General features: G+C 39.7%; 1 long non-coding RNA gene across 3 annotated transcripts in view; it reads right to left on the bottom strand.

The window, feature by feature from the left end:
* The window catches only part of LOC103052532 (uncharacterized), a 67,278-nt gene extending 57,635 nt beyond the window's left edge, over window positions 1-9,643 (bottom strand). For all 3 annotated transcript variants that reach the window (XR_015795059.1, XR_015795058.1, XR_015795060.1), the window contains exon 1: window positions 9,307-9,643. This is a non-coding gene — a long non-coding RNA (uncharacterized LOC103052532). The remainder of the gene's footprint in view (window positions 1-9,306) is intronic.
* Window positions 9,644-14,446: the final 4,803 nt, after the last annotated feature.

Raw genomic sequence — 14,446 nt, 5'->3', positions numbered from 1 at the left:
TCAGTGAACTTCCATGGCTGAGGGTGGACTTGAACTTCAGTCTCCTTGATGTGAGTTTAACACCTTAGTTACTAACCCCACTGGCTCTTAATTATCATTTTGCCCATCCTCTATGGACATAGAGAGGCCCTACTTGAGGTACCACCACTCCAAGACATATGAGGGACATGGAACAGAAGGCAGGCCTTGTGGGATATGATGAGCCTTGCCCTTCAAAAACAGCATTTTGGAGGAGATCAAAGAGGATTCAATAGGTTTTTAACTCCTAGAAAGGAATATCTCTGACCTTATTTCTTTCATTTATGGTTTGTTACCACTGAATTATCTTAATGTGGTTTTGGGTAGGGTAGTTTTAGTGGTTGTGACTGATGGAGGATTCTACAGTACACTGCCCAAAACTGACATGACTGGATGGTACAGAAATAAAAATAAAATAGGAGAGACTCACTGCAAATATTTACACCGCTAAAATAGCTAGATTATGAAAACTGCAATGAATTGATCCAAAGAAAACACAAAGACCAAAATCAATTAGTGAATTATTTCATTAAAACATGGATTACAAAAACAATAATACTATGACAGATTCTTAGCCTTTTACAAATAATGCAAGGGTATGCCTGAGATATCAGGGTATTCCCTGAATGTCTATGTTTCTACAGAGTTACTAACAATTGCACTGTTATTCAGTACAGATTTTTTTCTGTAAAATAAAAGAACACATATTTCCTTACTTTTAATTCCTTTTCAAACAGCCTTTGCAATGCTAGCTCTGAAGCCACAAACTTATTGTTGCAGCTGTTGAATACTCCCTCTTTTTAAAGGAAAAAAACCCAAGAATCATCTGGAATACAATGGTTTATTTTCCAAGCTGCTGAAACGCACAAGCATCACATTGTTGATTTTCTTATTTGTAACCAAGACTCCAGAAAGACAGTAAAGCTCATGGAAAAAATGTGAAGCAACTGGAACTATATGCCAGATAATCGCATAACAGCCTTGCTTTGCAAATTTACAAATTTAATTTTTACGGTTTGTGAAGATTTGCTAGTAATATTTAGATTCTTTTGCAAATTAAAAATAATTATTGGCAGAAGATGTCAGGAGCAAAATATCTGACATAAAATTCATCATAAGCAATGCTGACCTAACTTTTGATATTTCATCCAAACTGGCTGAGAGTATACTAGACCATGACTGGTTATGAAAAGAAAGGTTTACAAAATCAATTTTTGAATGATGACCGGGAACAAACTGCAATTTCCTATTTATCTAAATATATGAAATTGAAGATTTGTACAAGCCATAATTTTAAAATTGAATACAAATTATGGTCTAAAGATGTCATAATTTCCTGTATATGAACAAAGGGGAGAACTCATTTGTCCAAACTCAAATATAAGCTTTAAATAGGCTGTCCTCGCATGAGAAATGGGAAGCACAAGTCCTAAAATCAACATGGAACATCTCATCTCAAAAAATGATTGGTTATGAAATCTGAATCTGAAATCTGACAAGCACTATGTTCAGTAGACCTTCCATGGAGATCTGAATCTCAGATTTAATATTTCTCCACACAGCATTCATGACTACTAAAAATACATACAATATAAAACATTACAAGGTCTAGTTCAGATGTCATATAGGTAGCCCTTGCTTAGCAACCACAATTGAGACCAGCAACTCTGTTGCTAAGCAGAAAATCACATGACCATGCTGGGCTTACAACATTACTTCCCATTTGGTCATTGACAAATCACTGTGGTCGTTAAGTGAAACACCAAATGAGCGCGACTTACAATTTTATTTCCGCATTTTCCATTAACTTTGCTTGTCCCAAGCTGGTTGGGAAGCATGCAAATGGCGATCACGTGACCATGGAATGCTGCGATGGTCATAAATGCAAGGACTAGTCGCAAAGCTGGGTTTCTGCACCATCGTAACTTTGAACGGTCACTAAATGAGGCAGTCAATTAAGCGAGGACTACCTGTATTAGTGATCACCAAAGCCAACAGCCTAGTAACTAAACACTGGGCTCATGTATCTTACCGCCTTACTCCTTCCCTCTCCTAAGTTAAGAAAACATTTACCTACAAACCAGAGACTGAAAGCAAACTATAGCTTACAATCGCCCAATTCCAATGAAATAGGATCAATTTTTAAAATATTCTGGCTTATTAAATTCTGGTGAACATGCAGGTCCATGAAATCCAATTATTTCCAACTGGGTCTGCTTCCATTACTAGCAGAAACAGCTAAACAAACCAGGAAAGTTCTGTCCATGGTTTATTATTACACCGAAATCAGAATTTCTGGCCTGTGACTCTCCTAAGAAGCCACAGATAAAAGCAGATATTCAAATTAAACCCAAACATTTTACAACATGGAAATAAAGATTCCAGGGTACTTCCAATTTTTTGCTTATTTAAACAAGGGATAGAGGAAAAGGGAGACTTAATTATTTGCATGCATAGTCTAATAATGACTGCAAAACAAGAAGCAGGGTTTCTAAGAATGTATTATTCCAATTCATAGAGTAGATCACTCTCTCCTTCCTACCTTTTATTGCCTCTTCTCTGCATGTGAGCACATCCTTTCCTTCCTTCCTCTATTATTAAAAGCATTATAATCAAGCGATTTGGCAGAAAAGGGCTCAACACATAGCTTAGAAAGATCACTAATAAGCCAGTCCCTCTCCTACACTTAACAGTCTAAAAATATGACATGAAAGGATAAAAGATTGGGGTGGACAAAGGAAAAAAACAAAACAAAACAGAATACTAGGTCTTTGTTAACACATTCTTATAAATATTTTGGTTGAACTGCTTGATGTACCATCTGAATATAAATATTTCAACAATAAGTGCTTAAAGTATAAGAATACTCAACTCTATTTTTCCTTACATCTGAGTCAGGTGACTGGAAGTGCTGAACCAGTGCCTGGAATTCAGGATGGACTGGATTAAACCAGTAATCTAGAAATTTTGACAGAAGTTTTGGAAATAAGTTTTTCGCTCAAACTGATAGTGTTTAGCCAGCTTTGACTGAGTGTATTTCCCCACAATTGCAATGATTTTACATTGTACTATCCTATTATTTTGTTATCCATAGTGTGCTGACAAAACCAAGCTGGCTTACATATTAAGCTAAGCCATCATTCTCAAAAAATACATTTGGCAAAACCAAGTAAACCATATTATGTCTCAGTGTAATGTAAGAGGGTGTTCCTACATCCAATATTTTGCTACTGGAGGCAGAAGGGATATCTTTCACTAGATGAGGCTGGCACATCTGTTACAGCCTTTTCTGGAAAGAGCTAATCTGTCCGTGGCAATCCACAGTTCAATAACATGTATGACCAACTATTCTAAAATGTCATATATGAGATTACCTTGAAGACTATCTAAAAGCTACTTTGTTCAGAAAATGATTACTAGACTGCCAGACATTGAGAATGTATAACAATGGTTCCTAAAAAAGAGTCATAAATAGAATCCAGTTTTTGATCACTGCAAATCCATATTCTAAAACCATTTTTGGAATAACAATACTTAAAGGAATGGCTGCTGCCAAAATAATCTACCATATTCTGAGTCAGCTGTGAAGTCTCCTCCAGATACCCTCCCCATCTGAAATTAGATGGATGGCCACTGAAGGCAGGGCACTTTCACCAATAGCACCTTCCTTTCTGCTATGGAAGTTATTGTATAAGTATCTATTTTGCTATAGTATACTACTCTCATGGCTGTATTATACAATGAAATGCCACAGGAGTCATCTGGCAGAACGCAATATACACATAAAAAGTAAACGTCATTCTAAAGAATTAGATTATACCAACACAGAGACCTGCCACCTTTCCTTTCATATTCCCCTTCCATTCATATCAAGATTTGTAAGATCTGCAAGATAAAGGCCCTTTTCTAGGTTCATTCAACAGCATGCCTCTTTTTGCACCCATTCATTAGCTGATATGCAGGCAATCCCAGCAATTAAAAGTTTAAAAAGCAAGTCAAGTCACCCAAGGGAATTAGTATTTGATGTTAACAACATCTGCAGCACATTGTATGCAATAATCAACCACAAGAACTGGAATCATTTTATAGCCTGAGGCATCTCAGCCCTAGCTCTATCCATCCCACTACATCCATATAGTATTTGCCTCCTAGAACATAGGTTTTGATGACTAGACATTTGACTCTGGACGCACAACTTTTCGGTATCACTGTATTCAAGTATTACCAACTCAACTAAATTATTACAAGTTATGATGTAATAAAAGCAATTCACAAATACCTAGCAATATTAGACCCTACAGATTTCAATTGGGGCACACCTTTCACATTGCCGCTAAGGCTGCAACATGCAATTAGATGGCAGCTTGACTTTCATTCATATAAACAGAGGTTTTCCCACATTTTATAGTATTTTTGCAGCACAGTGATATACATGGGTGTTCAGAAATCCCTTAAATTCAATGGATTTTACTTCTTGATGAGTATAAGATTGTTGGGCTTAATTTTCCAATGTAAATTATTGCCCAACCCCTTCATATCAATCAACTGTGAGATCATTATTTCTATTTTATTGCAATATAAAACAAATCAGGAGCTTTAACCAGATATTCAGATAAGCAGACAGGTAGAATACCTTTCTATCCACTGTATTATACTGAGGAAGAGGAAGAAGTTGTTTATGGGAGAAAACAAAACTGCAGCAAATGAAAACATGTGATTTTCTGATAAAATTCTAAACAAAATATGACCCTGCAATTTTTAAAATTTTTTGAACAGGAACATACGTTCTGCTCTTGAAGAACATACAAAAAAGCTGGGCCAGCGAATGGATCACAGCCAAAGGAGATTTATATATAACTTCCAAGAGTAATACAGTATTCATGCATTTGCCTCAACACTTCTGTTTTACACACCAACTGCTTTCCCCATATCAAGCTTGAAAATACTTACATCAAGTAAAGAGATGCCAAAATGTGTTCATCCTTTTTCTTTTTGATCAACTAAGGTATTATAATGCCTTAAAAATTATTATATACATATTTTATCTACCTGATAAAATAGATCATTAAAATACAATTGGAAGTCTAAGCAAGAATAGCATTCAGTCTTCAATACTGGGTAGCAGCACCTGGTTGGACTTGGAAGCTAAGCAAGGTTGGCCCTGGTCACTACTTACATGGGAGGCTAGCAGAAAATCCCAGTGCTGTAGGCTAGACTGGAAAGGTGAAGACTATCTTGGAAGAAGATAGTGACAAACTACTTCCATGCTATGTTAAGAAAACTGCAGACATGTTCATTAAATCACCAGGAGTCAATCTCAACTCAAAAGAGAATTTACCTCCCCATGAAGCAAAACTCATTCTAAATTTACCATTAACTAAGTTTAAAAAAATAATACAGAGTTCTGAAAAAGGAAGCAAACATAGTCATAAAAAGGGAAAGAAAGAAAGAAACACCATCATCAGCTTGTTACTGGCTAAATGCTACAGCTGTGCTGTAAATTCAGAAGCTAAAAGGGGCCTTCCAGCTGGGATTATAAAGTGCTTTGTTTAAGGCTCAAGCCAGAACAACACAAAGACTTGCAGACACAGAAAGTGTACACTGCTAAGCCAATCCACTCCTGCAATTTGGTGATTTCCTTTAATCCTTTATTTTAATTAATGCAGTTTCCTTCCATGCGTGTGTAAGTGTGAGCAGTTCTTTCCCTCTCTCCCACTTAGCAACACTGAGTAAGTTCCTCTTCCAAAGCTATTTTCATCCAGGTAGTACTAGAATCATATGCCTCAGTTTCTTGAAAGATAGCCTATTTGTTTTGGGGCAGTACCTGAAACCGCTGATCAGATCAAAATTAGAGAACAGGGACCATTCTCTATTAGTGCAGCGATCTTCAATGCTAAATTCAATTCACATTTATGCCTCAGCTTTTTCTTGTCCATAATTCCTGTGAGAGCACCTTTTGAAAGGAGATGATTTGAAAAGGACATGAGGATTAGGGCTTTATGCAGTCAAGGGATGTCTCTGAGGAGAACAGCACTTTTCATCCTTTTTCATCCAGCTAACTATATGGGAAAGGAGAAAGAAGTAGCTTTAGTACAGCTACTAACTATCTGTGCTATCTAATCAAGATCACCATGAGATGGCAGCAAAGAAACCTTTTTGTATCTCTTTGCTGCTCTATAGTGGTCATATGAACTTCTGCAGTCAATATCAGGCAGGCATTAACTTTAGGGCTTCAGACAATTTCTGCTAATTTACAAAGGGGTTCAGGGGGGTCAGGGAGTACTTGTCATGGATTTCTCCTTGAGTGACTCCAAGCCAGTCTGTAGGTTTCCTGAAGAAAGTGAAGATGGTTTACTGTACTCTGTAACACCAAGTCCACTGGTCACTGCCATCCATATCAATCTAGATACTCCAAAACTACCATAATATTTGCAAATTATAAGGCCCACTGAGTCTCCATCTTCCAACAGGGCTGTCAGGATGGCATTTAGAAAATTTCCTTTAAAAAAAAAATGTTTAATTTGAGCGACTTTAAGAACTTGATCTGAACTATCAGATCTGGGCTGCAAAAATCCAGGCAACTACTACATGATAGCAAAGAGTTAGCATTTCATGTAGCTCTTTGCTCTCATCTAGTAATCTAGATTTTTATAGCCAAGACATGGTAGCCCTAGCTTTAGAGTTTTATTCACTCTGTAGTCTTATATGGAAATATAAACCAGACCATCATTATCAGACTGCAGCCTTTATCATACACACATCCTTCCTAGGTACCATATCCCACCATTCTTTGTTCCTATGTTTTACAAACAACTCTTTCTTAGCAGCAAAGAACCAAGCATTACTGTCAACCTGCTTCCTCAATCATGAATCTCTGGGATACCCAGAGTAATTCAAGAGCAGCAGTTGGAGGGTGCAATTATTTGACACAGCTCTTGCTCCAAAGCTCAAATGCCAGCACAGAGAGAAGGCAACAGATGCCATCTTTTGAAGAAACTCTTAGTTGTTCTTATGTTTGAGAGGACTAAAATGTATAACAGCTGTTGCTAATTTGTGACCCCTGCCATCTCCTCCCAAATCAACCCAAGCACATTGTTTTAAAATTATAAAAATGTACACAGTAATAAAGTAGGAACTCACACTCAAAATATTACATAATAATTTTACAAGATACACTTAGGAGTTTTAATTTAAAATGTCTTACTAAATTAAATGCCTGGTCCCTTAAAAAGTCTGTCTCTCAGTTTCCTTGTAGTAGCCTCACTGCTAAAGATTAGCTTCCAAATCTAATTCTTCTTCCAAGTAATGAGTGGAAAATCAGGCATTTTAATTCTAGCTGTTTGCCTTTCACTTAGTGGTCTCCAGCATTAATAGAAGCAACACTCTTATTTTTTTGTAGATGTTTCATTATATTCTGCTTACACATTCTCCAATGTGCCTGGTTCATGTAATTAATTCTACTTTTTATTAAGGCACTGTTACAAGGATGACTTCACCAAGTCTGGACATTCTGGACCAATACTTGGCACTCAATGGAATTAATATTTTGTGCTCCAGCCACAAAAGAAATCCTTAATTGCCTTAATAAAGTTAAATACACAGTCCTGTTCCACACTATCACCAACGATACCACTGGACATCAGCAGCTTGTATGGTAGGTAGCATGCTAGAAAATGCCACAGGACATGCTCATCGTTTTTTCATAGCATGCTATTAACTTATATGTCACAATGAGGTATTGCTAATATTGTGTGGAAAATCCAACAGCTTAATGCTCAACAAGAGCAACAGCAATATAACTGTCACTCAGCTCAATCTTGTTTTGTCACAAACAGTAAAGGAATTTTGTAATTGAGCTATTTGCTTTAAAGTAGAAGGAAATTAGTTTAACTACCTTGTCTCCTCTTTCTTTTAACGTCCCTATTAAACTATCATTGATCTAGAAGAGGAGAAAATTCCTGGCCATTTTCCATCATCTGTGCACACAGCCACTATGCCATTTCTTCTCTGATCTTCAGAATTGGGGTGCAGTCTCTCCTGACATAAAGAAATTGCGGCTTCAGGCATGAGCTTACCAGGGAAGAACAAAGCAAGACTCAGGAGCACAAGACAGCACTAGAAAGAGCCCCCTTTGATATTCTGCATAAATCATCCCAGGTTAAGCCGCCATCCAGGGGATGCAGAGGTTCAGCTAATGAGCGTGAAAGCACTTTGAAGATGAAAAGCAATCTAAGCACCAAGTATTATTTCGAATTTATATTTATGTATGCTGTGTTTTCGTATTTTTAAGCTGTGCCTTGGCAGCTAAGGGCTCTCCTTGTCAGAGCTGTTGGTGGAAATAGAATTGGTTAGATTAAGAAGCACTAAGAAAATTTGGATTTGGTGGGATGACAATGTGTGTGTGTGTCAATCTTCACCCAAGTGGCCTTTCAAACAGGGAAAAACCAAGGTCTCCAAATAAACATAGTGGCTGTGTTTGAACAACTCAGAACTACAAATCAACTACATTTGAGTCTAGCACATTATGCAAACCCAGGACCACTGCTTAGCTTATGGTCCAGGGCATTATAGGAAGACAGAAGAAGGGCTAAGTACAAATGGTTGCATGAAGCAAGTTACCTATTTCTAACTGCAGAGTCTTTAAAAATATTAAAATAGAAGGAACCCAACAACAAAAAAGCCAATCAAGTTCTCCACCCTTCAAGGGCAGCCAAGAATTGCACTCTTCCAGAGGACGGCTGCTTCGGCTCTGCACCCTACTCACCAGCACATGGGACTTTGTGGGAGACAAAAGTTGTGGTTTTTTTACCAAAAAAAAAAAAAGCAGTTCTCAGGAAGGGGGGAAGGGAGGAAGCAGGGGAAAAAACCTTCCCAGCATTAAATGCCTCTCCTGCTCTTTCAATTATGGGATCTCCACCCCAAAAGCTACAACTGAAGGGGCAAGTAAACGGGGAGGGGGAGGCAAATCCTAAATCACAAGGAGGCAGAGAGGCGGCTGCTGCCGCTGCTCCTCCAGCTCCAGGCCCTTCTCCTCCTTATCCTGGGGTTGCGCTGAGTCTTGCCAGCTCACCCCCTCTCCTTTTGTCCACAGCCCCCCTCTCTCCCCGTTCCTTCAGCCCGCGGGGGCTGGCTGTGGAGGCCTGGGCGCCCCCTCCCCAGCCCCTCTCCGAACCCTCGCGCCCGAGTTCCAGTGGGGCCTGCACGCGCTCCCGGCGTCCTCGAGCCCATTCATTAGCCGGCAAGAGCAGCAGCCCTAGCTGCTGGCCGCCCATTCCCGCCGCCTCGTACCTGTTGTCTGCAAGCTCCCGGCTGAGTGCAAACGCCGCACCTGAGGAACCCGGGATTAGGGTAGCAGCTGAGGAAGGCTCGCTGCCCCCGCCGGGTCCCGGGCGCTGCTTCGCAGGCAGCTCGCTCGCGCCCCGTTCAATGCCTGCCGCACAAGCAGGAAACCCCAGTGGCAGCCCGAGAGGGGGCTGGTGCGGGAGGCATTAGCGACGTCTGCTCAAAGGCCATAACAGGCTCTGCGGGGAGCACCGGAGAGGAACTGCCGCCGCCGCCGCCGCCGCGTTAACCCTTACGGAGCCGGTCCCAGCTAGCTAAAACTGAAGTGACCGACCGCCTGTTAGCTCCCTTCCTCGGCTCGCATCAGATTTGATCCGCCCCCTTCCTCTCTTCCCAATCCCCACCCACTCGGGCCAAGGTTGCTCTCGCATTCGCATTATGTGGTTTGATTTATCTTGCGGGGAGAGCAGGGGCTGCAGTTCAGCCGTCGTGCCTTCGGTGGTCAGCGCTCTGTGGATCCGCTGTGGTGAGGGTTAAAACAGTGTCGGAACCAGCAATCCCAAAAGCCAAGCCGCGATGCCACGATTTCTTACCCGCTTCGGAAGAAAAGCCATCAAACACAGCAGGGCCTGCTTCAGAGTAAACAAGCGTCGGAGGAGCCGGTTGATTTAGGTGGCCTTTGCTAGCGGCTCGTAAAGGCTCCTAGAATCGCAATCTTCATTAACCGCGTGCAGGTTTCCGCCGTCCGAAATCTCTAAAAACGGGCTACGTACATTCAAATATTCTTGATCCAACGGCTGACTGCTTTCTTAGGGATAGCATAGTAAACCAGAGTGGCATTTGTACGTGAGCCTCGAAAGGGAGGATGTGCGAAAGACCAAAGCCACGGTAGGTGCAGAACCTTGGCTGATTTTAAAAAAATAAAAGAAACTGCCTGGATAGAAGACCACCAGGTAATCCCAGGGCTGAAGACTAGAGTGGGATGTGGAAAAAAAACATTGCCTAAAAGAAGGCAACATTGCATTGCTGCCAAGGAAAGAAGGTGAACAGGCCGATGTAGTCACCAGGAGTTGCTCCAAGGGGTTTCTCTCTAAATCAGGGTTTCTCAACCTTAGCAACCTTAAGATGTGTGGACTTCAACTCCCAGAACTTTGGGAATTGAAGCCCACACATCTTAAGGTTGTCAGTTTTGAGAAACATTGCTCTAAATTATCCCAGTTTGTTGGTCCCATACACCAATTGAGGACAACGTCCTGTACTCCATATGACCAAAAAAAAAAAAAAAGCACCAAGAACTTAGGATAGTTATGTAACAGCAGAGGTATTGGTCATTGCCATCCATGTTCATAATATACAGAGGGTCCATCCGTATAGCAGTATTGTTAGGCTGGCATTAGTTACACTTTCCTTTTATATATATTTTTAACTTCTGGCTCTCTCAGCAGAGCTGACTTTGCCACTATAGGGGAACAAGGAGACACCATTTTGTGTATCCCAGGAGTACCCATCCAGATGTCATAATCCCACTTGATGACTGTGGCTGAGAAGCTACTATTCCTTCTCTTCACAAGGGACAGATTAACTGTAAACAAATATATCAAGGAGGTTGGAAAAATCACACTGGGACAAGGCCTCTCCACGGTCTAACAACTGGTGATCTGGACATCATTCAGTCATCCCAATCAGCTAAGAAACAATCAGTGGCCTGTTCAAAAAAAAAAAAAAATGGAATTAATGGGTTTAATCATAAGTAACTGTCTGTTCTCCCCTAAGAGATTTGCAATCCAGAGAGGTTTGCTGTTGCTGAACACATTTTATTCTGAAGCCTGTAAAATAATTTAGATGGAATTTTGCTTCCAGGTAAGCATATTCAGGTCTATAACCTCACAGCTTATCTAAATGCATTGATTCAGAATATCTGTCACACTTACGCTTGCTCTTCATGTGAAAGAGGCATTTATGGTGATATACATGGCAGTTTGTATCAGTTCTTTGACCAGATTTGATTAGTGTCAACAGAACTGCATGCTCTGGAATACACACTGAGCAAATGGGCTTTACCTCCAGAAGAATTTCAAATTTGCCTGAAACAATGGTCAATCAAAATTTAACTGTAAAATTTAGCAAGATCAAATAAGCAGGTTTATAATGAAGGTGTTAATTCCACTTGGGGATAAAGGTAATCTTTCCCCAAAAGTAGAAGCTGGTGATAACAAGCTAAAAGATAAGCAGATAAGCAGAAACTTGACTGGAGGCTTGTGCACCGGTTGCTTTCTGATTTGTTTAAATTTAGAGAATTCAGGTTTGCTTAGTTTTGGTTTCTTTTCTTATTCTCTCTCGCTCTCTCTTTTTCACTATGAGCCTAAGAGTAACAGGACAGTTCAAGGAGAGTAGAAGTGACTGAGATTTAATGCTGCTGTTTGTCACGATATTTTTTTTTTACTCAGTTGCTAAATAGGGAAGCCTCCACAAGATTAACTTTTTGGCATGGTGATTTATCCTCTGAATGCTTCACTACTGTGAGTCATTGCCTCCTGAACAAATCCACATTTTAAAATTTTCCAAGGTAGAATGAGGTGTCTTAAGATCTCCAATAAAGTCATAATCACAATGTGAAGCTGCATTTGCTAAGTGGCTCTCAAGTGACAGTGTGAGAAGTTAGCTGAAAAACATCCTTTGCTAGTTTGAATCCCTTTGCTGCCCACTGGATGGGAGAGCTTCCACCTTTCTTTGCGTATGGATTGAACTCCTTTTCAACAATATAAGTAGACAGTGACAATACACAGTGGCCTGGTTCTCATACAACACAAATCTGTAATGTAGTTGTTAGCTTAGGCCCAACCATTATACATGAATCAAGCTACTATGGCTTGTTCAACAATTCTTTAGAAATCCTGGTTTAATGCAATGTATGAACCTAGTCATATATAAAGGTCAGCCTTTCCCAACCTGTTGACCTCTAAATAACTTGTCATCCCCAGGCAGCATAGTCAGTGAAGTAAAATCAGCCTTTTAGGAAATGTTAGTCAACATAAAAGTTTTATTTTATTATTAAATTTATATGCTTATAGCCAAATGATGTTGGTTATCACACAGTATTAATAAATAGAGGTGATTGCCCCAGGAAGAGTAATTTGTCTCAGAAAGCTTTGACCGGTATAAAAACATAAATTAAAAAAAGCCCATTTAATCTTAATTTCTATATTGTAGAGCAGTGGGAAGTACAACAATCTAAGCATGCAGTCCAAATAAACATACAGTATGTGTATTTGTGATCAAGAATGATCATGTTATCTCAACATGCTCAGCAATGACTGCCATGAACTATGAATAAATCACTTTCATGCTGTTCCGCCGCCAACCAGCCTAGCAAAACAAAAACACCCCAGTTTGCTGGGAAATATCCATCTTGCCAAAATGATTTTGACTGATCTCAAAAACCTGGATAGGATTAGATATGATTGGATGGGAAATTTCCAGGAAATGCCAAGACTGGGAAGTCAGAAAAACATCCTGGAAAAAGACAGTGGCAAACCACTTTCATGTTTTTGTCATGAAAACTACATGGATGCGAACGTGAAGTCGTCAGGACCTGAACTAAGTTTGAGAGAGACTTTAATATAGCCATCTCTCCAGTAAGTCTACCTAACAGTGCAGCATTTGTGGTATAATTTTAGAAATACTGAATGGATCTCCTATTTGTATAATCATTACAAGTGAAGATAGTTGCTTATTTAAAAAACAAAGACTCTTTTCAATTCAGGACAGTAGAGTATTCTGGACTGTCTAGGAAAATCAGAAAAAAATCCTAAACCTGCTGTCGGCTGCCTAAAGGCCATGGCATGACACATTGACCACATTTACAGGATACTTAAGCCATAGTGTGGTTTGGCTTACCATGCTATCCCAACGTAGGTTTGGTCCCAGTTTATAATTTAGAAGGAGTACCTTAACCACAATCTTTAACCATTGCTTGTTTTTATTAGCTTACCTTAACTACAGTCTTGTGCTAACCCACAGGGAAATTAACCTTTGGTTAGTTCTACGTTCTGGCCTCTAAACATAAAAAACTAGTTGGCAAAACAACCAAATATTAAATTTGCTCCTCCAGCAGGAGGTATCTGATGCCCCAGCTTTGTTTTCATTCTAAAAGGTAAGAAAGATTTAGTTACGGATGATGATTTTGACCCTTCCAAACCTTCCATATTATGTTTTGTTTTATTCCTTAAAAAAAGAAATTTGACCAGACCATCCACTACAAAGGTGCTTAGGATACCAGCTGAAAAGCAAACTGCGATTGACAAATACTGTAATTTACTGTGTTGCCTGGTAGCTTTACTTATGTTCTGCTATCCACGTCATGGAAATGTAGTTATGGGCTGGGTTCATGCACGATGCTAAGCCAAGATTTGTTGTAGCTATGATCTGACATGAACAAGCCATATACTGGGTTCATATACTGAAGTTAACCAAACAGATCGCACTTAGCAGATAAATATTCTTGGAAAGCTGTTGTGTATCACGACATTAGGATCAAATTCATGAGAGAAATAGAAATAACCTAAGGCAGAGTTCCTCAACCTTGGCAACTTGAAGATGTGTCGACTTCAACTCCCAGAATTCCCCAGCCAGCCTCCCAGTTCTGGGAGTTGAAGTCCACACATCTTCAAGTCGCCAAGGTTGAGGAACCCTGACCTAAGGCATCTTAATAGAAAGGACTTCCCAAGCTCAAGAAATGGCTGTCTTCACCAAGGTAAGCTAGGGGGTCCTCCTTATATATTGTACCTCTGTGTGTTGGCATTCCAATATTAGTTGTTTCAAATATCTGGTTTTATTATACTGTATGTAAGAAGTTTCAAAGAACATTATTTAAAAAGTGAGGATCAAAACAACTTGCTATGTTACAGAGATACAGCTGTATTTTCAATATTTCAACCAATGTCGCCAAGACAATGAATGGCAACATTAAAAGGACAAAAATACAGCTAAAAGAAAATACTAAAAACCTATCTGAAAACCTAATGCAATTTAAAACAATAGTTTTCAATATGTGTCTGAGGGAAACCTGAGATTCCCCAGAAACTTGTTAAAAGCCTCCTCTCATAGAATGTAATCATGCAGTTCAAATTCCTGGATTTACAGCTTA

The sequence above is a fragment of the Python bivittatus genome, unplaced genomic scaffold (genome assembly GCF_059951505.1).
Source record: "Python bivittatus isolate LINGU-HERP-01145 unplaced genomic scaffold, Pbiv_v1 ctg000080_np1212, whole genome shotgun sequence".
NCBI classification, from domain to species: domain Eukaryota; kingdom Metazoa; phylum Chordata; class Lepidosauria; order Squamata; family Pythonidae; genus Python; species Python bivittatus.
This window is presented reverse-complemented; position numbering and strand designations above follow the sequence as displayed.